The sequence below is a fragment of the Choloepus didactylus genome, chromosome 9, assembly GCF_015220235.1.
Source record: "Choloepus didactylus isolate mChoDid1 chromosome 9, mChoDid1.pri, whole genome shotgun sequence".
Classification (NCBI taxonomy): Eukaryota; Metazoa; Chordata; class Mammalia; order Pilosa; family Megalonychidae; genus Choloepus; species Choloepus didactylus.
Window position 1 is genome coordinate 56268339 of NC_051315.1, and position 27671 is coordinate 56296009.

General features: G+C 37.3%; 1 protein-coding gene across 6 annotated transcripts in view; it reads left to right on the plus strand.

The window, feature by feature from the left end:
- The first annotated feature begins 309 nt into the window (after positions 1 to 309).
- Positions 310 to 27671, plus strand: part of B3GALT1 (beta-1,3-galactosyltransferase 1) — a 603572-nt gene continuing 576210 nt past the window's right edge. For 5 of the 6 annotated variants that reach the window (XM_037850141.1, XM_037850142.1, XM_037850143.1 and 2 more), the window contains exon 1: positions 310 to 586. The gene's annotated coding sequence lies outside the window, so the exon portion shown is untranslated. Of the gene's footprint in view, positions 592 to 27671 lie in introns of all 6 variants that reach the window. The other variant, XM_037850145.1, reaches the window with a different exon arrangement.

The following is a 27671-nucleotide window of genomic DNA, read 5'->3' on the forward strand; positions in this document are numbered from 1 at the left end:
CGCCCCAGGCCCACCTCCGTGGGCCCCACTTTCTCGCCCCACCTAATGTTCCAGGGCCAAGAGCCCCCCACACCGCGCCCCTCCCGCCTCCCCCACCCCACATCCCAAACCCTCCTCAGCATCGCCGCCTCTCCCGGAAACAAGCCTGCAGAGCAAAGGCGGAGGAAAACCTTGGGCCTTCCGCTCTGATTGGTCTCCCCGCGCCGCGCAGGGCGAGGCAGCGATTGGCTGTCGGGCGTTGTCAGTCGCGGAGGCCGGAGCCATCGCTGAGGAAGCGCAGCCCGGCTCGGGTGCTCCCGGTACCGCCGCGGCTGCTCCGGCTAGTGCGGCTCGGCGAGCTCGCGCGGGTGCCGCCGCCGTTGCTGTCCACCCCGCCGCGCCGCCCGCGCTGCGGGTCTTGCAGGCGGCAGCCGGGGAGGAAGCGGCCGAGAGAGCGGAGCACGAGGAGGCGGAGGCGGGGGAGAAGTGATGCTGGCGCCGGGTATCCGGGCAGCGGCAGCGGAGAAGCATCTCCTCCAGGACCCCGGTTGCAGCGTTCCTGTGGCCCGCGGGCCAGCCGAGCGGCCAGAGAACACGCGTCCCTCTGGTAAGGTCCGTCTCGGCAGCACTCTCGTGGTTCCCTGAACCTCTATTGTGATTTTGGGGGGTTATGAGGCGGTAGTGCCTCGGGCATCCTGACAAGGATGTTTGGGACCTGGGCAGCCGGTCGCGACACACGGCGAGGTTGATGCCCGCGTCCGCGCGGCTCCTGCGGGCTCATTCTCCCCTCCGCGTTGACGGACTTTGACAGCACGGGGATGGCAGTCGTGTGTGTGTGTGTGTGTGTGTGTGTGTGAGTGTGTGTGTGAGTGTGTGTACTCGCGCGCGCGCGCGCGCGAGTGTCGGCACTTTGCAGGGAGAGCGGCGGGTCCCCTCTTGCGTGGACCGACGTCCTTCAGGGATCTAGGCTGGGTTGGAGTGAATACGTTGGTCTTAGCTCAGCGGGAAGGAAAGCGCACACTAACCATGGGAAAGTCCACCATGGCTCGTAAAGGGCAGGGTAAATTGAACTTTATTGCCTTAATGAAAAGAGGCGGCTGTGCATTGGGCGCGCCAGGGGACAGGCGCATCCACCGAGGTTCAGAGTCTCAGTTTGCGCCCGGGACCTTGGAGGAGAGGGGAGGGGAAAGTAACTGTTGGCCGCCTGGCTGAAGAAGGAGAGGAAAGAGAAGGAAAGAACACTAGGCTTGGGGATTGGAGAGTTTTTGGTGTTTGAAACCCTCCTGTGAGGCTTGACACACTTGTCTTTTGCGTAGATTTGGGGTTGGAGAGATTCCCACTCTGACAGGAGCTGGCAGAGGCTCCTCCTGCCTCGCGCCTGTTTGGGGCGCGGGTGTCCTCAACTGGACAGCGCTGCGGAGGCGGGGCGGGGCTCCCTTTCGCCTTGGCCGCGCATCCAGGTGGAGCCACTGCCTCCCGGGACCGCCTTGACCTGGGCACCCTCCCACGCCAGAGCCACTCAGGCGCGCCCGGGGCATTCGGGGCCGCCCCGCGCCTCCGCACTCTGAGAAACTTCCTGGCCGGCGAGGGTCTGGCCAACCAGAATCAAAGCATGTTAACCACTGGGTGTAAGCTGGCTCCCTCCATAGCGCACGCTGTTTTCATTTCATTTCATTTTATTCTTATCTATTGTATTTTGTAAAGTCAGTCAGAGTTTCCCTTCGCTCTGCAAGCCTTTCCGCAGAAGGCGGATTTTGTGCGCTGCTGCAAATGGATGGTGCAGCCTGGCAACTCAGAATCCGCGTAGATCAATGCATTGGTTTCTCCATCCGTGTGCAGGACGCAGAAACTTACTCTTCGGGATTGTTTCGTTATGTGGCTCTCTCGTAGGAGTTTCTACTTCGGAAAGTTCTTTAAATACCTCGGTATGCGGATCACTCCCGCCCTGGCCCCGCTGGGGAGAGGCTCTGGTCGCTGACTGAGGCGATTGTATTGCAGTGTGAAATGGAGGTGGAGAAGGCAGCTCCTTGCCTGCCAGCTAGCATCTTTGGTAAAATAAAAAATGACTCAATGGCGGGAGCAGATCTTGTACTGAGGACAGCACTTGCCCTGTTATATAGCTCCATAGTCCCTTTCACGGGAGAAGTCTTGTGCGCAGGGACTAAGCCAAACAAAACCAAAAAAACCCGAACAGTAACCTCAGAAATCACTTCGATTGGGTTCATTTTTGATTTGGTAGCCCATAATAAACTAGAGGAAGGCAACTAATAGAAATACTGTAGAAGAGTAGCTGGGAGCTGTCCAAAATGTCAGACATATTCCCCAGTTTTTTGTTTTTGTTTTTTTAATGGTAAAGATTCCATTTCCTTCTAATTTAGTAATGTAAGTATTCTTAAGTAGTTAACCAAATGTTTGCTGGTAAATAAATTAGCAGCGATGTTACTTTTGTGTTAAAAGAATGTTGGCAGATTTTTGAACATTAAACCTGATGAGCTGTAGTTGGAATTTTTAGTATTATTTTAGTTGGATGCATGCATCATATTTTGGTTAGTAGAAAATTGATGCTAAATGTTTTCTTCTTAGCAGTCGAAATCACATCTGCTTTACAAGTTTACAGTTTTCTAATATAGTTGAAGGGAACATAGGATTGTCGTTATCTTCCTATACAAAATTTAGGTTAAGGTTATTAAACATATTAAGCAGTTGATTTTACTTTTATGTTTTACTTATGCAATGTTACAAGCTGGTAAACTGTTTTTCCCCTTTGGGTTGATAGGGGCAGAAATAATTGAAATGTTATGCATTATCAAAAATTTAAAATAAGCTTAAATTAAAACTAAGTTACCAATAATGGCCACTACTATGAATGGAGTTTTTAAGAAAAAAAAATAGTTACTTGGCTAAGAAAATGGTTTTCTACATTCCTATTAATGTAAATCCACTACATCATGTATTAGAGTAAGCCACAAACCTTTAAATGGAATAAGAGCCTTTGTAGTAATTTTAAGGCATTCTTTTTGGGGGGAGAGGAGGGCTTTTCTTTGGGAAATATTTTTTTTAGCTATTTAAAGCCATTTTTCAAAGCACTAGGTTAAAAGGTAATCAGTTGTAGGGAAATGTGTCAATGGGCATGAAAGCAGTAGCTTTTAGGCTAAAAGCCATGGTGAAAATGTGTAACTGAAAGCAGAAATGATGTGTATATGTGTGGGTAGCTAATGTGTAGGGGAGGAAATGGATAGTGGTAGCTGCTTGGTTTATACCAGGAATTCAAGATCTGCAAATGCACTTCAGTTTTGACTTGTTTTGCTACAGGGCAGCCTGTGAACATAGACTGCCATATTTTTTAGATGGATTTTAGTAACTCCAGTAAATGTCAGCTTGTCAAGACTCTAGGCCATTAAATTCACTTTTTGACCTACACCAGATTTTAATTTCAATACTCACAGGATGACTGCTTTAAGAACAAAAAACTACTTTTACTATGAAGAGTAAAACAATAAATAACATTACTTATGAAATGGAACTTAATTAATCATCTTTGGAGTTTGTACCAGGATAGGTAAGATAGTGAGATTTGTTTTATTTTAATTAATAGTAATTTATTTCATTTACTTAGTGGTGAAATTATTCTTTTCTTAAACTAACAATTTCATGGAAATTATTTAATTTTCTATTAAAAACATCAACTAGTTCAGTAAATCATTTCCACTCCTCTACCCCCTCCCCATACACATCATACACATGTGTGTACCAGGATATAAAATTGGAAAAGTTCTCAGAAGCTATGTAACGATCTTGCATTTGAAACACATTCACCAAGCCATCCTGAATGATGGATATACTTCTCAAGAGAACAAACATTGTCATCCTTTTTAGTGATCTATTATTAATAAATTAATTAAATTATTCAATTAAATTTAACACAGTGTACTATGCATGTCCTATGTGCAGGGCACTGCTCTAATTGCTTGGGATATATTGGAGAATAAATCAGACAAAGATCCCTGCTGTCATGAAGCTTATATTCTATTGGGGTGAAATAGATAATAAAAGAATAAGTAAGTAACTTATACAGAATATTTATCTCTTACCATCCCATTTTTTCTAAACTCCCACCACATGGCCAATCTCTTTTCATCTCGTTAGCTCTCTAACTAATGCACACCCACGTATACTATATAGCAATGCAGATACACTCAAATTAGTCTAAGAACTGAAAAGTAATCATGGCTATAATCCAATACAGCTAACTTCTTTTGTTCTTGAAGCGGAATCTAAAAACACCAATAACACTGCCTAAGTTGTGAGGGTTAGAGGCAAAAGGAGGGGATTCGAAGATGACTAAGAAATGAGATAACAGGATATCTCCTCTTTAAAAAAATCTTTAAAATCAAATCGTAATATTTTCAGAAGAACTAAGTAGGAAACATTTATCCTTTAACATATTTATTACAAATTAACATTTTTAAAGGCATTTATAACTAAGGTCACATCTATATAACCTCATTCGAAAGGGATGAGGATGGTAGTAGTAGTAAGGAAGGATTCAAAAGCATAATTTTAATGAGAAATACTCTTCTTTTTCCACAATGGAAGTGTCACATTCATATACCCTGTGAAAGCTGACTAAAAATCAGAGGGTTTAAGACCAAAATTTCCCTTAAGTTTATGCATCACAGAAGACTCCTCATCTGATCTTCTAATAAGAAATCCCAAATTATTTCAAAAATTTCCAAGTGAGTTTGTCTTTAAATCAAAGTGAACTTGGTTATCTAGTCAGTCCAATTACAGATAACACCTTGCAGTATTTTACCCAGGTTTTATTCTCTTATGTATAGAACACTGGGCAATTGTGATTCCAGTTTCCCTTTCAATGCTTTCCATTTCATTATTATTTTTGTGGTCTCTAACTTATATCACAAAAGAATTGTCATTTCTTTCCCTTATATGGAGAATGCAACCTAGCTTGGCTTTCAACAATTGGGTTATAAATGATATTTTCATATTCGAGGAAAACTAAAATTGTATGTTTAAGAAATTATCCCACGTAAGGAATTAATACCAACTTATTCATAAGTTCTATTATGGCAGGATATTTGTCCCAGGCACACAATACTGCCAGTTATTTCTGAATGATTTCCATCATTCAAGGAAAGTCTTCAAGATTGCCATCATCCAAGTCAGTTTAAGCTGGGAAAAAGTCTTCTGATATTACTGTTTCAGTACCTTACTTCTCCAGAATCAAGAATGCCTACACCACTCACTGAAATCTTTGCCTGTTTGCTCTGGTTTATCTCCAAATGCAAAACCTTAGGAAAACAATGTTTTTAAAAAGCTAGTAAATAAGCAAGCTAATCATTACCATTTCTGGTACATAAAGTCAACTCTGGACGAATATGAAAAGGTTAGATGTGAGGTAGGCAGGAATCAAATTTCGAGCAAGAAAGAACCCAGGTCATTAGTCCACACTTCCTATGTGTATGCAAGAACTTTACTCCAGGAAGCTGATACTAATTGCCCAAAGTTAGGTGAAAGCAGAGCCAGGTCTGGAAACATTGTCAAGTATTAGCACCCCCCACCCCCACCGTCAGGTGCCTGTTAAACAGTTCTTCATCTTGTGTCATAATAATGTGAGGAGAAATGACTGAATCTACCAGTTGGTGTATGTAATTATTTTAGGGTCTGATAAAATATTTCATTGTATTTGTGTCACATTGAGACCAAAAACATGATAAATTGGTATGCATTGAGATGCCATCTAATATTTTTAACATTCGAGGTAACTTTGTATGTAAAATATATGCATTTAATTAAGTCTTTATATCTTTGAAGTTCATTTTAATTATTAAATAGATTTTCTAAAACAAAATTTGTTATTTTCAGAAGTCTGTGGACTTCAGAAGGGACAATGGGTGAGCTTTAGGGGCTCCAGGAAATGCCAAATTGTTGGTAAGCTTTTCTTTGTCTAAAAGGTTTCAGGATTAGGAAGAAAAATTGCTAAGGAAACAGAGCTACTGCTCTAAATTAACTTAAAAATAAATAAATAAATAAATAAAACAGGAATAGAAAGGGAAGACCAGCACGGATAGAGAGAGGACTTTAGACAACTAGACCTTTCTCCTTCCTCAAGGAAAATAAAAGGAAAACAAAACAACAGCAATAAGAACCTCTTCCTAAATTCTATCGCGAAGTAACTTCCACAGGGACTTGAGACACTCCATTGTCTTAAAATGCAAACCACAACTGAAGAGCTATAGCTGACTTATTGCACGTGGTTTGGAGTTATTGTAGTTAGTATTTTGTTTGTTCTTTGACTGTGGAATGTTTCCATGACATCTATAGAGAACATCAGGGCTGAATCACTTTCTCACTGAACAACAGTACTTGTGAATGACTTCGAGGGCCAGAAGACTCAGTCAGGGCCTGGGCACTCAGTCGGAGACAATTGCCGGAGGAAGAGGTTGATTGTATGCAATTAGTGACAAATTTTAAATGCTGCTGGACAAGAAGAATTGCACTAAATATAGGCAAGTGCACCACTGCTTGGTGGACAGGGCGTATGGAGTAATAGTGAGGCTTTTTTCAGTCCTGTGTCCAACTATGCAGTGCTGGTGAGGAAGCATCAGAGCTCATCACTACTTCAGTTTCTATGTCTGCAAAATGGTGAAAATATCACAGATTCTTTGAATTGTGAGCTTTGGGGCTTAGATGAAGTTGAATATGAGTAATATTTGATTTATCCAAGTGAAGGGAGCTACCTAATTATAGACAGTGAAAGGTGCTATGTTTTATTATAAGCAGCAAGTAACTTATTGCATCTATAAAATTATTTTAGTGATTATTTTGGCCCAATTCCCTTTATCCACAGAAATAAAAGATAATCTTCAGTTTCTAACTTTGCTGACCAAAATATAAAATAAGCCAGTCCTGAAATTACTTCATGGCACCTAATAATAGTCATTTTTTTTCTATTCTCTTTATTGTTTTTTTCTGTCTCTCTATATCTGTCATCTGGGTAGCTAGCTATCTTTCTTTCCAACTTCATATTTTAACTGTCCTAGGGAGTTATTTCAGTGTTACCTCAAAATTTCTCCTGACTTTATGTTGTAGTAAGCCAGGAATCAGCATATTAAAGCTCAAATCTTTACTAAGAAAAAATTAAAATAATTGTGGATAAGTGGAGAAATTTCCAAGATAGAAATATTGAATGACTTTTAATTTATATATGCTGTGTGTATATGTATATATATGTGTATATGTATCCTACATATATACATATTATAATTAAATTCCAAAGAGATTGTTATAAAATTTACAGAGATTGTAAGTTCAAATAGAATAATATAGGTTGTAATAGCAAATATTTTTTAAAATAAAAGCAACCTTGAGGCTAAGCTGCAGTATTACCTATATAAAGAGATTACAAAATGACAATAATAGTATGTTACCTATAGGTTAACATGCAGGCAGCCCAATAGAAGACAATAAAAGAGCTGAGATACAAACTCTAAAATATGTGAAAAGTAAGCATAATATGATACAATCACAAATCTATGGGTCTGGAAAACGATGATCAATGTATGATTCTGGAAAAACGGAGTATTATTTGCAGAAAATGTACAATCCTTACTTCACTATATTCCAAAAGCAATGTCAGATGAAGTAAAGAATTAATATAAAGAAAAATCTAAATAGCTAGAAAGAAAAGATGGACTTCCTAAACATAAACATGACGGAGAAATAGAGTTGACCTTATAAAAATTAACAAATGTTAACTTAAAAATTTGCCATGAGTATAAGAAATGAAAACCTGAGGAAAATATTTTCAACACAAATGACCAATAACATTTAATATTCACTCATACAAAATCCTTCCATTGTTTTCTACTCTTAGGAGGATTATCTCAAAGTATTTGGATTCCCAGTTTATATCCATCTCCCTCTTAAGACAGAAAAATTCTTGGAGAGCCTCTCATTGTATCCTGGTGTCTTGTGCATAGCTGCAGCACAGTAGGCATTATCATTTGCTGCTAAAAGGATTATAAGTATCCCACCAACAGAAAAATTGACAAAGAAATAAGTTGGTGGTTTTCATATAAAGGAGATATATAAGGCCAATCCACAAGGAATAAGATCCACAAGAAAGGAAAAGGCATTTTTGTAGTTTACAGAAACAAAAGGAACCGAGTGGCTATAGAGATAGTGGGAGGAACTGATGAGCTGTGTTCGAGGTGCCATCACTGGGATGAAACATCATTCCTTTCCTGTCTGCGTGAATTTTTTCCAAACCCAAATTCCTGGGATGGGACTGTGGTTGAGCTAGCCTGGGTTTCATGCCCAGACCTTAGTGAGTGGATCGGTGGGCACCTTGATTGTCCGTCTGACCAAGACCACCTGAGAAGCAAATCAGAGGCCTCATTCTACAGCAGGGGAAATGGGTGTTAGGCAAAAACCACGGACTCCGTTATGCGTGTCAAGAGCCTTGAAAATGTTTTCTTTGTTTTAATAATAATACTTCTAGGAACTAATTCTATGGAATTAATCAGAGATACATACAGCTGTATTAAAGTGCCATTTAAGTAGTTTAAAAGTAGAAATAATTTATGTGGACAAAGATAGAGGAATAGTTAAATTATGATACATACCATTAAATCATGATTTTTAATTGTGGCTAATAACATTGGAAAATGCTGATGAAATAATAGTGAAAAAAGCAGAATTCAAAATTTAATATGAAAAATGATCCTTCTGTCACTTATACTACCACTATTACATAAAATATTAAGATTTATTTTTTTGGTTAATGGGATTATGGGTATTTTACTTTTAAGTATATAAAAATATTTTTTCAAGAAACAGGCATTACTTTAATAATCAGAAAAAAAACCTTTACTAAAACAAACAAACAAAAGAATAATTGGAGAAATAATAGAGGTTTTCTTGGCTTCCAGACGATGATATTGGAAGCAAAACACTGAACTGATGATATACTTAATTTTAGTAGGGAAGGAGCTAATTGTAAAACATTCCTTTTTCCCCATTAAGTTACTATGTCTCAAATGATATTTGGCTGGTTTCCCGCTTGGATAAGTTTTCAGGAGTCATTTTGGACTTTGCTCTTCAAATCTTTATTTCAATGTAAATAGCTTCCAGTAAAGAACTTAAATTTATTTGCATTTTATGGTTCAAATGGATTCTTTTGGGATAGAAAGTTAAAACAAAGAATAACAATAATCCCATGTATGAATATGTGCCTTCTTATACACCATGGGGATGCACAATCTGACAGCTAGTTCCATGCCAAGGTATAGGGCCAATGTTGTTGTTATTAGGTTCTTCTGTTAAATTAGTGTGTTTAATTTTTGAATTGATAATGCGAAAACCTGGTTAAAAAACAAATGGTAAAAATTCTGTCTCCTGTGTCCCTTCCCCATACACCCGGTTCTCATCCCCCCAAATAGGTAACCACTCTTATTAGTTTCTTGGCTTCTTTCCAGAGGTTGCCTATGCAAATAAAAACATTGATTTTTTTTTTTCCCTTTTTTACCCCCAATTTTTATATGAATAACATATACATATTTTACTTCCTGCTGTTTAAACTCAGCAATGTTGGAGTATTACCTTCCTAAGTCAAAAAGACCTTCTTTGTTTGTTATTTACAACTCCATGGTATTCTATTTGTTGAAAATATCATAACATATTTACTATGGCCAGTCCCTCCTGATGAACAGTTTTCTTCTTTCCAGTCTTTTTGCTAGTGCAACCAATGCTGCAATGAATAAACTTGTACACATTATTTTACTTGTGCAAGAATCTGTAGATCCTAGAAATGGAGTTGCTCATTTAAAATTTATGTGTGTTCGTTTACTTTTAAAATGTGTATTACTTTCAAATGCGATTATCTTGCCTTCCTTGTGTTTGTTTGCATGATTGATAGTGCTGATAGGACTGGACCAAAGATGTTTCATGGCCTCTCCCTAAAGACTCCTGCCCAGGTTTACACTTATCTATCAGCATGCTTTCTGTATGCAACTTATGTAACTAATTTCATTTGGTGATCTTCCAGAACCTACTCAACCATCCTGGTCATAAAGATAGCTACCAGCATAGGGGAGCTTTTGTCAAATTGTACCTCAATTTCAGATACTCTTCTTTCCCATTATTTTAGACTGTTCTACCAGAGTAAATAAATTATATGAACAATAAGAATAGTCATTCACCTACTAAATGACAAAATTAAAAATAATCATGTTCGTTCTTGTCAAGGATGCAGTGAATCTGGTGGTTTTAGACACTCTTCATTGCAATTAAAATTGGCACAGCCCTTTTGGAAAGCAATTTGGCAATATATAGGGAGAAAAACTATAAAAAATATTCATACTGTCTGATCCATTAATACTCCTTCTGGGAATCTATCCTAAGGAAACAGTGCAAAATATGGAAAGGTCACATGTTTGCAGATGTTGACAGATGTGTTATGTACAATAAAAAACCAGAAGCAACTTTAATGCCCAACAAGACACTTTAGCACATTCATTTGAGAGGATAATGTGTAATCATTAAAAGTATATATGAGGATTATTATAAAATAAGACTATTTATACTATATTGTTTCTTGGGGGAAATGTGCTACAAAATTGTAGGCAAGTCTTAAGTGTAGTCACAATGGTGAGAAAATAGGTGTTTTCCTCTCTTTTTCTCCAGCTTTCTAGAATATTTTATGACTTTAAATTTAAAAAATGAAAACTAGATTTTAATACTTTTGCATAGCTTTCTGGTGGTTTTATCTTCTTTGCCACTACTCAATGATAGATTTTTCATGTTCTCTTTTTTGTGTACACAGATGAATAACACAGGTGCCTATTGTTCTTAAATGTGCTTTCTCGCTCCTTTCTCTTTATCAAACGACATCTTAATCACCAAACTTCCTCTCAGTCTCCTGTCTCATGATATACTTTCTATTTTGGAAGAACAAATTCAGATAATTTAAACAGTCCTGGACTTGCCTCCTGCCGACTTCTCAGATTTAGTCTCTTAACACTGTCCCCCATGCTCACTAAGCTCTGTGGTATTTCTCTTTCACAAACACTTGAGTCTTGTGGCTATTTTTTTTTTTTTTAACTTTTTAAATACATGTTATCTCTTATTGTTGGTATTCCTTTTAGAAGTTGGAAAAAAGGCAATTTTATGAAAAATTTGTGTAAGAAAGAAGAAAGAAAAGCTGTCCTAATTGAACTGTCTCCTGATCCTTTATTAAATTCTACATATTTCATTAGAATAAACTCAGGTTAAGTTTGTAATAAGGCAAAAATATCACGTGTCTAAGCGTACTTAACTCATGGAATAAATACTCTAGATACAATTTTCCATGGTGGTTTGTATATTTTGAAGAAAAAATAAATAACTGAAATATAGTGAGAAAAATACCTTTTTTACATATGAGTTAATTTGCTAACTTGAAGTGAAGTAGGAAGGAACAATGTGGTGGCATTAGCTCTCTTTATTGAAATGCATTTCATATCTTAGACTTTCTTGTTATCTTTGCCCATTTAATTATCACATTATCTTTGAAGTATTAAGCTCAGTTAATTTCAAAGAGAATACAATGAGAATAAGAATGTCATCTCATGTTTGTAGCACTATATTTCACAGTACTGTGTACTTTTCTTTCCTGCCAAGTGAACTGATTTTGATTCTTCTATAATAAAGATGCTATTTTCTAAGACAGTGCACCAGTGAGTAGATGGAATTATTTTGAAGCCATGGTGGAGGATGATAGTGTAGCTCTCCAAAGGACTGGCTTCTGACATACCCCCTGTACATGGTTTGCCAGGACCATAATCAGGGTATTGATCAAACTTCAAAAGACCCATCCTGCTTTATTTGTGCCAAAACTCCTTTTACCCCCTTCAATGTACCCTTTAGGTACAGCCAAGATTATCTGCTACCTTATCATTTCATATTTCAAACTCAGAGATTTCACTCTCAACTTTTCCAGTTTCCCACCATCACTAGTTGATGCTTCAAATGATTGTGGATATGTTCATTTAAAATTTTCAGTAGCTGTCTTGGCTCTGAAAATATATTCATCTAAAAATGCAGTTAAATGCTCAGTTGATGGTTAGGGGTAAGTTGACATAATTTGAAGAAGGAGTAAAAATCTCACTTTAGTAAATAGGGCAACAGTTTCTATCCTGTTAAGCTTTTTATTGAGAGTAATAATAATAACAGCGAATAATTTTTGGAGTGTTGCTGTGTATTTGATGAAGAATTGCCAGTCATTTTACAGACATTATATTATTTCATGCTTAACAAAACCCTGAGACCCAGATGTTATGAATATCTCCATTTGTAAGATGTTGAAACTGAGAACAAGATATACGTTAAGTAACATAGGCAGGGTAAAAAAACAAGTTATTGATGGAGTCAATAATACAACACCAGAACCTAAACACAAAGTGTACTGCTTTTGTTTATTAGCTTTTGGAGAAGTAGAATGGTTCAATTTTCAACTTTTCCTCTTCTCCTGTACGCAGTCCTAAAGGAGGTGAAATTTCAAATCTCTCTCTCTCACTCTTTCCAGATACACTGATAGATATAGATATCACCATATCACCATATATATGCATATATATCAACATATATCTCTCCCTATACACACAGACACACACACACGTTTATCATCAGAAAACGATATCGACTGAAAGAGCCTGGGGTACTCCAATAACTGAAAAAGCAGTCCCACCTTACTCAGATGTTGTCTGTAATTTATGTGTGTATTATTCACCCTTTCTGTCATATAGTTTATTATGCTACTTTATTATTTCACAACCTAAAATTGGGAAATGAAATAAAATAAATGATATTGTAAAATCAAATTAGAGAAACCCTCCAATAAGATTCCTTTCATGTAGTTAAAAATGCAGTTAAGATTTGGCTGCTAACCAAAGCTTTTTTTTTTTTTTTTTTGGAGGGAGTGGGGGCAGAGGGGAGTACATTTCTACTATTAGATTTAAAAAAAAATACTTATTGTATGTTGATAGTTTATTATTTCTTTTCCATAGTTAGTGTTGGGAAAATGGCATCCTGTACTTAATTCTCCCTGTAACTCAGAATTGGTGTGAGAACCATACTGTGTTATCAGTGGCATGGCAAATATTTATGATTTTTGTCTATATGAAGTCTTGAAAAATAACCAAGAATATCTAACACAATGATTTCAGCATTCAAAAATTCAATGATTAACTCCTGTTTAAACTGGGTACTTGCATCTGAAGCTTTGTTTCCTACCTATTTTAAAGTCATATGCACTGTCATATTTTATATATATGCAACTTTACCAGTTGCAAAACTAGCTTACCCACCGTTACCTGGCTTGACATCCAAGGTGTTAGGAATCACAATCATGAGATTTTTTTTTTTCTAAATATAATAATAAAATATATTTCAAGCAATTGACTACTCATTGCTTATGATCAAAGAAAATCATAGCTGAGACTATTAAAAGCAACTTGGTCTATATTTGAAGCTAGATGCTCCAGAGCAGAAAAGTTAGATTTGGCATTATTCAGTAGTGCTCAAATTTTCTTTCCTTTGTTTTCAGTTACTTTTTATACATCCAGTGTTAGATCAAAGCTAAATTAATGCACTGTAAAATCCCAAATAAATAGCAAGAGTTCAGAGTTTCTGAGAACAATGAAATAGATAATAAAATGAATACAGGAAATATGAAGACTTAGAGTTTATGCACCCTAAAATTACATATCCACTTTTTTGGTATTAATTAGTTCATGGCATATTCAGTGCATGTGGTGTACATATTTCTATGACTTGGTGGGATTCATCTACATCTTAAAACTCCCTAGGCTTGTTATAGATTAAATTGTGTCCCCCAAATAGATATGTTCAGGTCCTAACCCCCAGTCCAGTGACCACATTTGGATGTAGGCTCTTTGAAGATGTTATTAGTTTAGATGAGGCTAACTTGGATTAGGGTGGCCCTTAACCCAATATGACTGGATTCCTTGTAAGTAGGGGAAATGTGGACACAGTTGGTGAGAGAGAGAGATGGCCTGTGATGGAGGTGGAGATTGAGTTATGCTTCCATGAGCCAGGAACTGTCGTGCATTGCCAGCAACCCACTAGAAGCCAGGAGAGAGTACGGAACAGATTCTCCCCATAAGAAAAATCTTGCCCTGCTGACACCATGATTTTGGACTTTTAGCCTCCAGAACTATGAGACAATAAATTTCTGTCCTTTAAGTCAACCATTTGTGGTCTGTTGTTACAGCAGCCCTGGCAAACTGAGACAAAGCTGTTTGCTAATATTAGTCATCTAATGATGTAGAAAACACTTAGTATCTGTAGTCTCTTATCTTACTAAATTGCATTATAATCCCAAGAACCCTTCCTCAATTCATTAACAATGAAAGTAGCAATTATCAAAATAATTTATAAAAAATTTAAAGTGATGGTTTTGAAAAATTAAATTAGTAACACATTCATTTCAGTTTTTCAAATAGCTATTCCAGAGTTAGAAAAAAGTATTTAGGTACTCATTTATAGGCTTTATTTAGATTTTGTTTTTCAGTAAATGATGCCTAAAAAAGAGAAAACATGGAACTAAACTAAACTGTTAGCTTATAGGGTAAGTTGATATTTGGACACTACACACATGCAATAAAAATTAGCTGTAACAGAAATGTCATGAATATACTACAAAAACAATAGATATGAATATATAAAAGATGTTCTGGGTAGAGGTCAAAAGCACACTGTTTTCTTTTAGCAAATGCACAATGCTTTTGTTCATGATTTTTTAATGGTGAGCCAGTATCTTTTGTGTAGAATGCTTGCTTATCCTTATTTTACCTAGCTTAAAAAAAATATTAAACTCATTTAATCTCAATTATAGTTATTCAATTATCTGTTTAATGCCTACTATGTGTTGGGTTCTGTTCTAGGAACTCGGGATCAAGGGTAAAACAAAGCTGCTGCTCTCATGGAACTCATATAGCAGGGGAGAGAGAGAAAGACACCAAACAGACAAACAATATAAAATGTCAGATACTGTGATGCTATGAATAAAAACAAAACAGAAGAAAGGCATAACGACTATATGGAAGGTATATTTTAGTTGGATGGTTGAGAAAGACTTTTCAGAAGATGTGATATTTGATCAGAGACCTGAATTTAATGAAGGACTGAATCATATGAATATCTGGGGGAGGGTCCTCTAGACCCAGCTGCCAGGGAAGCAGCATTCCAGTGTGACGGGAATGAAGTTGAGTGAGGAATAGTGGTAGGAGGTGAGATTGGACAGGTAGCCAGGGCCTGAAGATGAGAACTTTACAAGCTATAGAAAATACTGTAGAATTGTGTGAAGGGGTTGAAGGGTGTTGATTGAGAAGATGGGGAGATGTGTTCTCTGGCTGCCACATGTAGAATTCACAATAGGAAAAAAAAAAAAAAGAGCCTCCTGAGATGAGTTAGAAGGTGTTTTAGAGCCCTCATCAAGAGATGGTGTCTCTAGAGGCTTAGGCTAGAAACTCATTGGTTGTGCTCAAGTGCCTCTGAAATGATTTATTTTGTTGCTTATGTCCCACTTTTGGTTCTACATTTTACATAAGGATCGTGGCAGAACCAAGGGGCTGTGGCCTCTTTGGGAGAAGTATGGTGCACTTAGCATGTATGTGTATTTGATTGTTCCTCAGGCACCTTATCAGTAACACAAATGTTAAAAAAGATTTGGAAACATGAAAATTAAATGTACTGATTAATATTTCCATCCTTTCTTCTTTAGATTTATTTCCTACTACACTATCATTTTATATGCCGTCTCCTCCTCCTCATTGGGTTATTTCTCACTGACCCCCAAGTATTGAGACAAGAGATATGGTATAGTTATGTACAGAATGTTATTATCTACATAGATTTTAAAGCTGATGACTCTATCAGGACTCAGAGTTGCAAGAGATAGCAACACAATTCAAAATTGCTTAGGAGAATTTGTTGGCTTGCATAACTGGGCAATCCTAGGGGTGAATTCAGGCATGGCCAGATCAAGGGTTTCAGACAATGGGGATCCTTCTCTAACCCTGCATCCTTCTATTCTGCTTGCTTTTGGCTGGACTAATGCTCAGGTGGTTTTTCTCTCCCTCTCACCCTCCCCACCTGTCTTCTTACACCCCTCCCCATCTTCACCTACAAGGCAATAAATAGCTACTGGAAATACCCAAACTCAGGATGGCAGAAAGAGAGTGAGTTTCTTTCCTGATAGCTTTGACAAACATTACAGTTTAGATCATGTGACCTAATCAGTGTAACCAGAGAAGAGAGAGCTGTAATTGGTCAAGCCTGGCCCACAGTACACACCCATTTCTGGAGCTCCATATCAGGGCTGATAGTTACCCAAAGGAAAGTTACTGAGGATACAAAAAATATTATGTCAACTTAATTTAACTTATTTCAAGTAAATGCAAGAGTTTCTGGATTTCCTGGAAACTACCAATCTACATTTTTGGGTTAATCTATGTGAGAAGGGGTTTTTATAGTCAAGGTAATAGGACAAAACCTCATTGGCATTTGAGTGAACACAACAATTGCTTAGTGGCCATTAGATAACAGTGGATAGCTCATCTTCTGTTACACATTGCTTCTAATAATGATAAACAGGTTAATTCTGACCACTTCTTATACCAAGAGCCATAAGAAAAGCTGAATGGAATTTAAAAGAAAATAAAACCTTCTTCAAAACAACACAGGCCCTGAGAAGTTATAGTGCTGAAATCTGGGATAGGACAGAACTCAAAGAGGTGAATCCAGAAGTCAGGGACATTTCTGTTGGGAAGCAATGGCTTAGAGTATGAGCTGTACTTTTTATGGTTGTGCATCTAGGTGGAAAAAAGAACCTCTGTTAGGGGTTCTCTGGCTAACCACCCCACATTTCAGGCTGGACTTCTAAAGAGCAGCTCTCAGGAGTAAGTTTGTTGAAAGCAAACTAGTCTTTTCATGGAATTGTTACCATGTGGCCTGGAAAACCGCAAGCTTTGAGATCAGATTAAGGTGTTGCAGGTTGCAGGTAGACCAGGTGCCCAGAAGAAGCAAATGAAAAACCTCTCTGGAGGAAATAGCATCATCCTATCTTGAAATGTTTTAGCAAATAGTTTTATATAAGTAATTTCCAGTATACATTTAAACCAGGCATTCTTTCACTGGATGATCAAAATTAATATTATTAATGAAAAGCAGATGGTCACTATGTGCCTCCAGATGTAATGCCCTGAGGAGGATACAATATCACTTATGTAACTTATTATAATACCACTTATTATGGCTGAGAATATATTACTTTAATGATTAGGAAACATCATGCAAACCTTAATGGGGGAAGCATTCTGTTTAAAAAAGAGAACTGTAAATATTCTTCAAATATATTAATGTCATAAAAGATAAAGAAAGATTGTGGAACTGTTCCAAATTAAAGGAGACCAGAGAGACATGACAATTAAATGCAATGCATGATCCTAAATTGAATCGTGTACTGGAGGGAAAAATATGCTAAAAATTACATTATTGGGTCAGTTGATAAAATAGGAATATGGATGGATGATTACTACAAGTATTGTAACCATGTTAAATTATTTGAAGTTGATAATTCTCTTGTGGTTATATAAAGTAATATCCTAACCCTAGGAAACAGACATTGAAACATTTATGAACAAAAGGTCATGCATGCAACTTACTCTCATATGGCTCAGAGAAGAATTAGATTAGATAGACAGATAGATATACACATATAATCTTTAGATAAAATAATGATCTCTATATACATATGATAGATATGGATAAAGAGAGAGAATGTTAAAGCAAAGAGGACTAAATACTACATGGGTGTTCTATGAACTTTTTTTATTCTTGCAACTTTTTTGTAATTTTGAAAATATTTCCAAATGCAAATATGAAAATAAAATACTGGATTCACAGGGACTTAAGATATTTATGTTGTCAGACTTAATACAGGAACTATTAATACTTAAGTATTCTGCAACAGAAACCGTAGTATGACTATATGTTTATTATTTTCATGGATATAAAGAACCAAACTTGAAACCTTTTACTGGAAACAGAAATATATGAAAGAGGTGGTACAGCAGATTTGAAAACTATTCACATATGAATTATTAATTAAAACACAATAATTGGAACTAAGAGATCATTGAATGGGCTTAGCAGAAGATTAGATACAATGGAAGAAGGATTTAGCAAGCTGTAGGATGGGGCAAAAGAAACAATAAGGATTGTAGCCTCAAGATATAAAAGGAGGACCAGAGACATAGAAGAAACACTGGGAGGACCTTACATGCATTTTATTGGAATTCCAGAAGATGAGAAGAGAAAGAAAGGGGTGGAAGAAATATTTAGTGAGATAATGCCTGAGAATTTTATAGAACTGATTTTAAAAAAAGAAACAATCCAAAGAATTTTTTTTGTTGTTTCTACACCACAGGCAATCCAAAGATCTAAGAGATTCAAGGAGCCCCAGGTAAGTTGTAAAAAAGGAAAGAAAAGAAAGAGTGGGAGGGAGGAAGGAAAGCACATTTAAGCACATCATAATTAAGTTGGAAAAACAAATACAAGAGGAAAAAAGGCAGATTTCCTGTAACAGTTGGATTAGAACAAAATCAAGAGCAGTAGTGGAAGCCAAGAGTGTGAAATGTTATATGCATTGTACTGAATGAAAAGAATAAAAAAAAAGTTTACTCAGTGGAAATAGTCTTAAAGAATGGAATAAAGACAGTTTTCAGAGGAAAAACAAACAAAAAATGAGTTTATCACCAGCAAACCTGCATTAGAAGAGTTACCATATGTAGTAGGAAAATGATTCCAGAGGAGCAGGAAGTAATAAAAAGCAAAGCAATGAGGGTGATAGAATAATAGTGAAATTGAATAAACTGAATGAGAGAATTAAAATATACAGCATCAAAATCATGGTCAAGGGGAAGTTAAATGGAGTTAAGTTGGCTCAGTGGTTTTTGAATTGTTTGAATAGGGATACTAGTTCAGGATGCATGTTGTAATTTCTAGAATAAATCTAAGAGAATAGAAAAATGAGTAATAATAGAGGGAATAGTGAAATGCTAATTAAAAACTGTCTAAAAGGAGGCAATAAATGAGAGAAACTAACATAGAACAATGGGGTCCAAAGAAAACATAAGATAGTGAAGTCACAACAAATATTTTGATATTACATAAAATGTTAATGAATAAATGATCTAGTTTACAGATGAAGATTGTCAAATTAGATTACAAAATTCAATTAAATGCTGTTTGCAAAGGAAAATCTAAAACATTAGGATGTGGACAGTTTGAAAGAACAAGCATAGATAAAGGCATCACCACTCACTTTTCAAAACAGCACAACAATTTAGGTGTGGCTAGTTGTAAGGTCTTCTTATGAATCTATAAATCAGAGAGAAATGTCATCTCAGTATTTATATTTTTCATATTTATGAGAAAACATGGTTATTTAACATATTGCATATAAATAGGGTAGTTAAAAATAGTACAAAGAACAGGCATAAAAAATACCATTATAAAAGTCACTACAGTTCTATTGTAGTTTTATTCTGTCTGGGATTTTCTTTTTTGTCCTTCTTCACTGTCTCAAAGGAAAGTTGGTTACTTTAAGCAATGTCGCAACATAGTGATCTGGCAGAGTAACTAACTTGTTAAATGCTCCAATGCTGTGGATTTATCATGCCCAGATTTTCCTCTTCATTCATGGAAAAGTCATCACCTTTGCAATTTTCTATGGAGATCTTACTAAACTAACTGCCCTTGGGATAACTTGCTGTAAACTTTTTGTGTGGCTGTTCTGTACTTTTGTAGGGGAAGGGATAGGGCATATTTTGGAGTCCACATCCCAATCCCTAAGCCGTCTTTGAGTAAATGACTCAGTGTGACTTAAATAACCTTGCTTTAAAAAATTGGCAAATGATTCTTGACTATGATCAACATGTTAAAAGATCTCCCAGTCCAGGGTCCTCTAAGGACTCTGTTCTTGTGATGACCCCAGTCAGAAGTCCAAGTTCCCTTTCACTGCACTCCATTCAGTTTGTTCCTTGACCTGGTTAAGGCGGGAGAGAAAACAGTGTTTAGATGCTGTCGTATCACCTCACTGGATTTGGAAGCCAGTCTGTGAAAGGTGGTCTCTGGTCCTAGTTCTGACAATCTCTTATTTTCTCTATCACTTTGATCCTGTCAGATGCCCAGCAGGTTAGTCTTCTAAGAGAAAACACCCTTTGCAGACCTGTCAAAGCCTGGGTCACTCACAGTCACTTAGATTTTCTTTTACCGTTGTTCCCCTTTGACCAAAGAAAAGTGCCCTTGTCTCTTGAGATTACATTTCTTAAGCCCTCTCATTCTGCACCCACTCAGAGTAACATGGCTTTGTCATTAGGTGAAAATCCTCAGGAGGATCATATCCTATTAAGAGCATGGCTGGGAGACTGGAGGGTCTTAATCCTTCTGCACAAAAAATTGTCAGCAATATTATCGTGATCTGCTTTTGAACTGAGCTTAGCAGCGAAGATTTTAGCTCTTTACTCCTGTATGTGTAAAATGCTGCTTGGCAATGGTTTCCAGATTTTAAATGTAGAAGAATAATTTTTTTAAAAAGATTGGAAAAAATTGACTTAGATGCTGAAGAATCTACGAGTCCCCCGGTAGGGGTGAGAAAACTGCTCAAATGATGTCTTTGTCCTATAATAATTTAACCTGGCTTCCTCCCAGCACCAGGGACTGTTGACTAGCATATACACTTTTACTTTCACTTGTATGAACATTATAAGCTAGTTGGTATGTGCCAAAGTATTATTTAACAAGTATCCCTTTGGTTGTCTTTATCAACAGCTCCTCTAATAAAGGCAAAATTTGTGCCAGGAGATGTGTCATTCATTGTTTTACCAAAGTAATTGCTTATGTGGAATCAGACTATAGATTTATTTTGTTGTTTCAAAAGCCAAAATATTTGGAACTATGAGTAATATTCATCATTTTAAATTGTCATTTTTAATAAGCGTGCATGCAAATAGGAACATTTTTCTATGGACACTTTATTTTCTGAATGTGATAAGGCTGTTAACTTAGACTACTGAAATGTTTTGGTATATTTATATTGACTAAAATAATGGTTCTATTTTGTATTTTAAAGGCCTTCAAATTTGTGGCCCTCCCCTTTCTCACAAATAAAGGTCATAGAAGATATATTTTGCATAAATAATGCAGATGTATAATCTAATATTCCAATAAAACTCTCTTAAATCTACATGAATGTGTTGTTACATATTGACTATCCACTTCTAATGAGAGAGCTGTTTCATAACTCAGTTCAGTGTGTTCATTGGAAATGTCTTCAGAACAGGGACACTTAGTAAATTCTATCTCTTTACCCTTATTAAAATAAATCTAGTGCATATTTAATATGAACTTTATTATAGTGGCCCTGATGATATACATTCATCAATTCTTGAAATTTAACTGAAATATTACATAAACCTTTAAAAACTGAAGAAATTTTTCTACATAATAAAATATAAGCCAGACAATAACAAATCATGCTCCCCCCACCCCACCCCAGGTTACCTCATATTTAAAATCTACGTTTAATGTTAAAGTGACTAAGTATAAATCCACATGCTGTGAAGAAGTTCCTGGAACAGTTGCTAATCTAGACCCAAAATGAAGTAAAGATTTTTTTCATGTAGACTTATGTTCTGTTTCTGTGTTAACATAAGACAGTGAAGTTTTTTCATTCTCAGATTGGGCTCTTGCAGAGTGCATAACCCATGGCGTGTGGCGTGATACTTGCTTTTCTGTGACAAAGGTAGGATGGGCAGTAGCAGCTGTCACCAACTTCATCATCCTCCACCTTCTGGTTCCTTTTTCTCAGGGCTGGCAGAAAGATCTTCACTGCTCATCCATTTTCTACCTGGAAAACAGAGAGAATCAGCACCTTACCTAGCTCAGAAGAGTTTTATGTAGGAGCAAATGAGATATTTGCACATTGAAAACTTATGCTGATATACTTTATAACTATTATGAATTCAAAATGTCTTTTCTCCTCTCTCTTATCCTTCCACTGCCAAACATAATGCTATTTTACCTCAGCAAGTTGAGCAGAATTAACTCCATCTCACAGATCTGACTTCACAGCCTTTGTGTACAAAGACAACAGGTTTGTGCTGAAAGATCTTTTAGAAATGTAATGATAGTTATATTTCTACACAAGTAGAGAAAATGTTTCACTTGGCTTGATATGTTAGGCCATGTTTTTAAGTAATTCTCTCCCTTATATCATATTTTAAAATATATTTTATATATATTTACCTATTATTTAAATGCAAATGCTTTTCAACACCCAGTCCTTTACAGTTTACATAACTCCTCATAGCATGAGTAGAAAAATGTATGACAGCTGACCAGGATTTTCTTTCACAGTTAACCAAGTCTAGGAAATTAAAATAACATTCTTGAATTTTTACCACGGTTGTGCTTTTACCAACATTGTGAGAACTGATAGAGATGGAGGCACAGGTGGGAGAGCTAGGATATTTGGTAGGAAAGATGCCATGTTGACCTCAATGGACCTTTTTCATTTCTTGGGAGGAGATGGTGAGGAATGCTTTGTGCACACCTAAAATAGGAAAATCAAGGTATAACAAGAACCACAAAAACTTTATTAGGAGTGGACATTTGATTTAAAAAGAAAAACAACACACACGCACACACACACACAACAAAACCTTTACCATAGGATTCTTACATAGTACAGTGCTTCCCCATTGTGCTATTAAAAAATAATCATTGTGTGATTAGCAGCCTTGCCAAAGTCATTTAAAATCTGACTTAAAATATTCTGCCATCATACCGCTATGAAAAGAAGAGTGATACCTACCCTTCCTTTGTTTTATGCACTGTGACAGAGACCTCCACTGCCCCACCCATAATCTGCTCAGCATTCAGCATGACTGCATATGCCATTGCTGCAAGTCCTGGATTCTCCAACTAAGGGGTGGAAATGTCCAGAAGTTACTGTCCCTAGGAACATCCTTTAGCTGTTAGGTTATTGGTCTGGAGGTAAATACCCCACCTTGCTGGTTTCCCAGTGGGATAACTCCCAGGCACGTTCTCTATTGTCTCCCAGTATTCCCCAGTGATATAGAGCCCCAAATGCCCACAGAGGTAACCTATTCAACCACACGTTCTTTATTGGCTTCCTCCCTTCTCTCTCTCATTTCTCTACCCCTTATTGGTATCACCTCCCAAATAAACTGCTTGTGTTCAAATCCTTGTCACAGGACCTGGTTCTGGGAAATCCAAACTAAGATAAGGACCTTCCAAAATTATGAGGACACTAACAAAGGAAAAGACATGCATAACACACAGAGTGAGGAAAGATGCTGGTTGAGTATCTCGCCAGTTTTCAGTTTATGTCAGTCCTCTGAGACTTGGTAATATAATTATTCCATTTTCTCAGGCTGCTAGGATTGAGTGGGGGTAGATATCTTAGGTTGAGAGGAAGAAGCAATAAAGAGAATGGCTCTAATTATTTCACTGTGAAGCACTGTATGCATTTAGAGGGCTACATAATAATGTGGCTATCTCAGAGGATAGACTGAAACATATGGGCTGTTCCAGCATTGATCCAAACATAAATGAACGTTGCAGATGACGTTAGAGAATCTGGGTAATCAGTTAAGCTACCTGAGATGGCAGATGAACAGACAAATGAGTGGACAAATCAAGCTTTAAAAGGAACCATGTGCAAATAAGGCTTGGCATGCCTACAGTGCCCTCCAGGTGTGGAGAAGGAAAAGCCAGTATGTGTTAACTCTTCCAGTACTGTACAGTCACACTGGTGCATTATTTCTGGGAGTGATTTAAGGAAAGACGTAAAAACACCTGAACCTTCTGTGCTCCCCACGAAGATGGTCTGGTGCACTTCTCGCAAATGAAATAAAGAAGCCTACCCTCTTATTTGAATTTCCAAAAGAAACTTTTATGTTCTCTTTGAGTAGCATCATCACAAGTTTTGGTGGATATATATTTCATAATTGCAACCCAGCGTATGTACAACTTTCTTTTAAAAATCACAGCAATTATGATTAAAGAAACCAATGTCCGGTGAATTTTTATGCAGAAGGTTGCTGCTTCTTATGCATAAAGGGAATGATAGTTTTTCCCAAATAAATTGCAGATGTTAAATCCTGAGATTATTTCATTTAAAAATGGGAAAACTTTTTCAGACTTCATGGAAGATGAGTTTTCATGTTGTGAATAGATTCAATTCCAACATAATGACCTAAAATTCATTAGTAGGCGCTGAATACAATTTGATAAAAGTCTTGTGCATATACTCAAAAATCAGTTGATTAGTTGTACTCAGTACTATAATTATTATTCTATACGATCTTTTCTTCAGCACCTTAATATTCTGATGCTTTAATTAAAAAAAATGAAATAGTGCTAAAGCCCAAATAGTAACAGGCATTTACCCAAATTCTATCACCTAAGCAATCCAGGTATAAAATAGGATTTCCCTTTTTTTTCTTTGTGGGGCAGATGAGTGACTCAAATTCCTACCTCCTGGTTCTCTACAATTAAGCCTTTTCCCTGTTAAGAAATTTGAGATTTAGTAGGGAAGAAAAAAACTCTCAACTTGTGTTTCTGGACTTATTTCCTATAAATGGTTATAAGTTAAGTTATTTTTAAAAAGTTCATTAAGATTTTGTAATTACGTCTAACATTTGTTGATCTTAATTATCTTCTTTGGATTCAGGGTGGTAACTCAACTATACTTCTGGGCTAAAGAAGAGGAAAAAAGCTTTCTTCTCCAACATTCTGGAGTCCCTGAGGTACCTGAGCTTTTGGCCAGCCTCCCTGGGAGAAATGTAGGCTGTTCTGGCCAGTGGACTCCTGTCCACCTAGAGGCTGAGAAAAGTCTCTCTGACAAGCTGAAAATGAGCCACAGGAAGCATGCTCCAAGCAGTAGGACAGCAGGGTGGAGCAGCCCCTTGAAGCCTGCAAGGTGCTATTTACTGTTGAGCACACTTTTTTAGGCACCATTGCTCTCAGAGGAACTGAACCACTTCTATTTATAGCTGTGACGAAGGAGACTGACATCCAGAGGGGCCTCAGACAGGTCAAAGGGGCATTAGAGAAATTCAGCTTCAGCATTAGATGATATTGTCTTGCTTTGTGATGATTTTTAGGACACTTGGTTGAGAATAATGGCCAAGGCAGATTTAAGATTGCCTCCCTTTTGCTCACAGTATCTGTTTGGAGCTCATTAGGAGTTAAGATGCCATTTATCTCCATGTCCTTGATATGATTTCTATAATAGGCAGATCTGTATGCAAACATCTCTAACTTTTTAAGGGATCTCTTCTAAACCTTTCATTTTTCCTCACTCCAGTTTACCTTTTGCAATTTTCTTCCCTGACAGCCATAACTCCTTAGGATGGTTTCTGAGTTAATATTCTGGAGATGGTACGTATGCACAGATGCACAAAAAGCTTGAAATGATTTTTACTTATCCAAATACCTGAGTAAAGTTGCAAGTGATAATAAAATTTCTATAAACAGTGGCCACTGTAACTAGACAGAAAATAGAAGAGTAGAGAGAATCCTCTCTATAAATCACATATTGGTCTTTTTAGGAATTTATTTACAGGAATAATCCCACTGGCCTAATTCCTTTTTGGAATGAAGGGCAGAAAAAAAGCACATTCTCCTTAGTTCAAATTCAAATGAAGAAACTTGTCTTCTTTTCATTTAAAGGTAGGGTATGACAAGTCATAATATATACAAGGTTTGTAATTTACCAGCTATAGATACTTAATAATTTGCAAAAGAAAAGTCTATTAATAATTAATAATAGTAACTAATGTCACTGTGTGCTAAGGCCCAGTGCTAAGCCCTATGTAAAGGCTGCCTCATTGACTCCTCCTAGTAGGCTGGGAGGTAGAAGTATATGCTCTGTATTCATATGAGAAAACTGTGGCTTACTGCTAAGATCTTGGCTAAAGTTACATATCTAGATGTGGTCAAGCCATGATTCTAACACAGATCTATTAGATCCTGTTTTGGAGCTATTAATCACTGTCATATATTGTTTGTCTTTTTTGGGAAATACAATAAAACCTGATTTTTCCAGTTAGGCTGAAGCATGTTTTGATACTACTAATTTTTTAAGTGTTGCTCCTTCTATGAAATCCAACATCCTGGGCTATTTTTTAAGACCCTGCCATAGTTGGCCAGGCTGCTATGGCAAATACTGTACACTGGTTGGATTAACAACAGGAATTTATTGTCTCATGGTTTGGAGTCTAGAAGTCCAGCATCAAGGTGTCGGCAAGACCACGATTTCTCCCTGAAGTCTGTTGTGTTCTCCTGCTGGCTTGCTGAAATCCTTGGGGTTCCTTGGCTTGCATTTCTGCCTCCACTCACATGGCTCTCTCTGTCTCCTTTTGAGTGCTCTTCCGGTTTCCGCTGACTTCTGGCTTCTGGCTGTGTCTGAATTTCCTCTCTTCAAAATGCCTCCAATCATAGGCATTGAGGCCCTCTCTCCATCACTTTGGCCACACCTAAATAGAACCTTGGAGAATCCTTTATGCAAATGAGTCCACACCTTAACTGATAATGCACCTTCAAAGGGTCCTATTTACAAACGGGTTCACACCCACAGGGATGTGGGCTAAAATTGGAATGTCTTGTTGGGGTACATAATTCAGTCTACCACCGGCCCTGCCTCTGGTACTCTAGATCTAGGCTTCCAGACTCATCATATCGCAGGACATTGCATGCTTGTGTTAAACAGTGAAATCCACTTTCCACTATTATCCCTTTGTTCTTCCTCTCTTCAGGAAGCTCCTACCCTAGTACACAAGAGGATGAAAACATTTTAAAGGCACTTTAAGTAATGTTTCCTGTAAAACTTATAAGCTAATCATATTATTTGGTCGTATTTTGAGAAAACAACATATTTGTTAAAAATCAATTGATATCAGGGAATGAGGATTGTGGGAAGATGAAAGAGTGGGAAGCTCCAGGAATCAGCACCTCCCCCAAAACAGCTATTGAACAGGCAGGAACTCTCTGAATCAACTATTTTGAAACTCTGGAGTCTAGTGTAGCATCCAGGGAAGAGCAGGAGGAAGAGGCTGGTAAATTGTGATAAATCCCAGTGAATTGCATTCTCTTGGCGGCAGGTACCAATGCCCATTCCCCAGTGTTAGGCTGGCAGCAGTGAAGTACTGGCACAGCTTGCTGGTGCCAGAGTGGGACATAAAGACCTGATTTCCCAAGATCCAGAGGTGTGCAGCACTATTGCTGACCCCTGCTTTTCATTAGCTTTGGATTACTGGGATCCCTGCTCTGAAAATGACCAGTGTTCCAACCCAGCCCAAACAAAGGAGTCATGAAAAAGTCTTGGTAATGAATGATGGTGATGGTAGCACAACATAGTGAATGTAATTAATCCACTGAGATGTACACTTAAAAATGGCTATAATGGGAAATAACCACAATAAAAGTATTTAAAAATAAGATTGTCTATTGAAAGAGCTAGCTCATTTTTCAAAAAAAAAATAGAAACAATAAAGTTGTGTCCTTGTGCTTCTAAGGACATG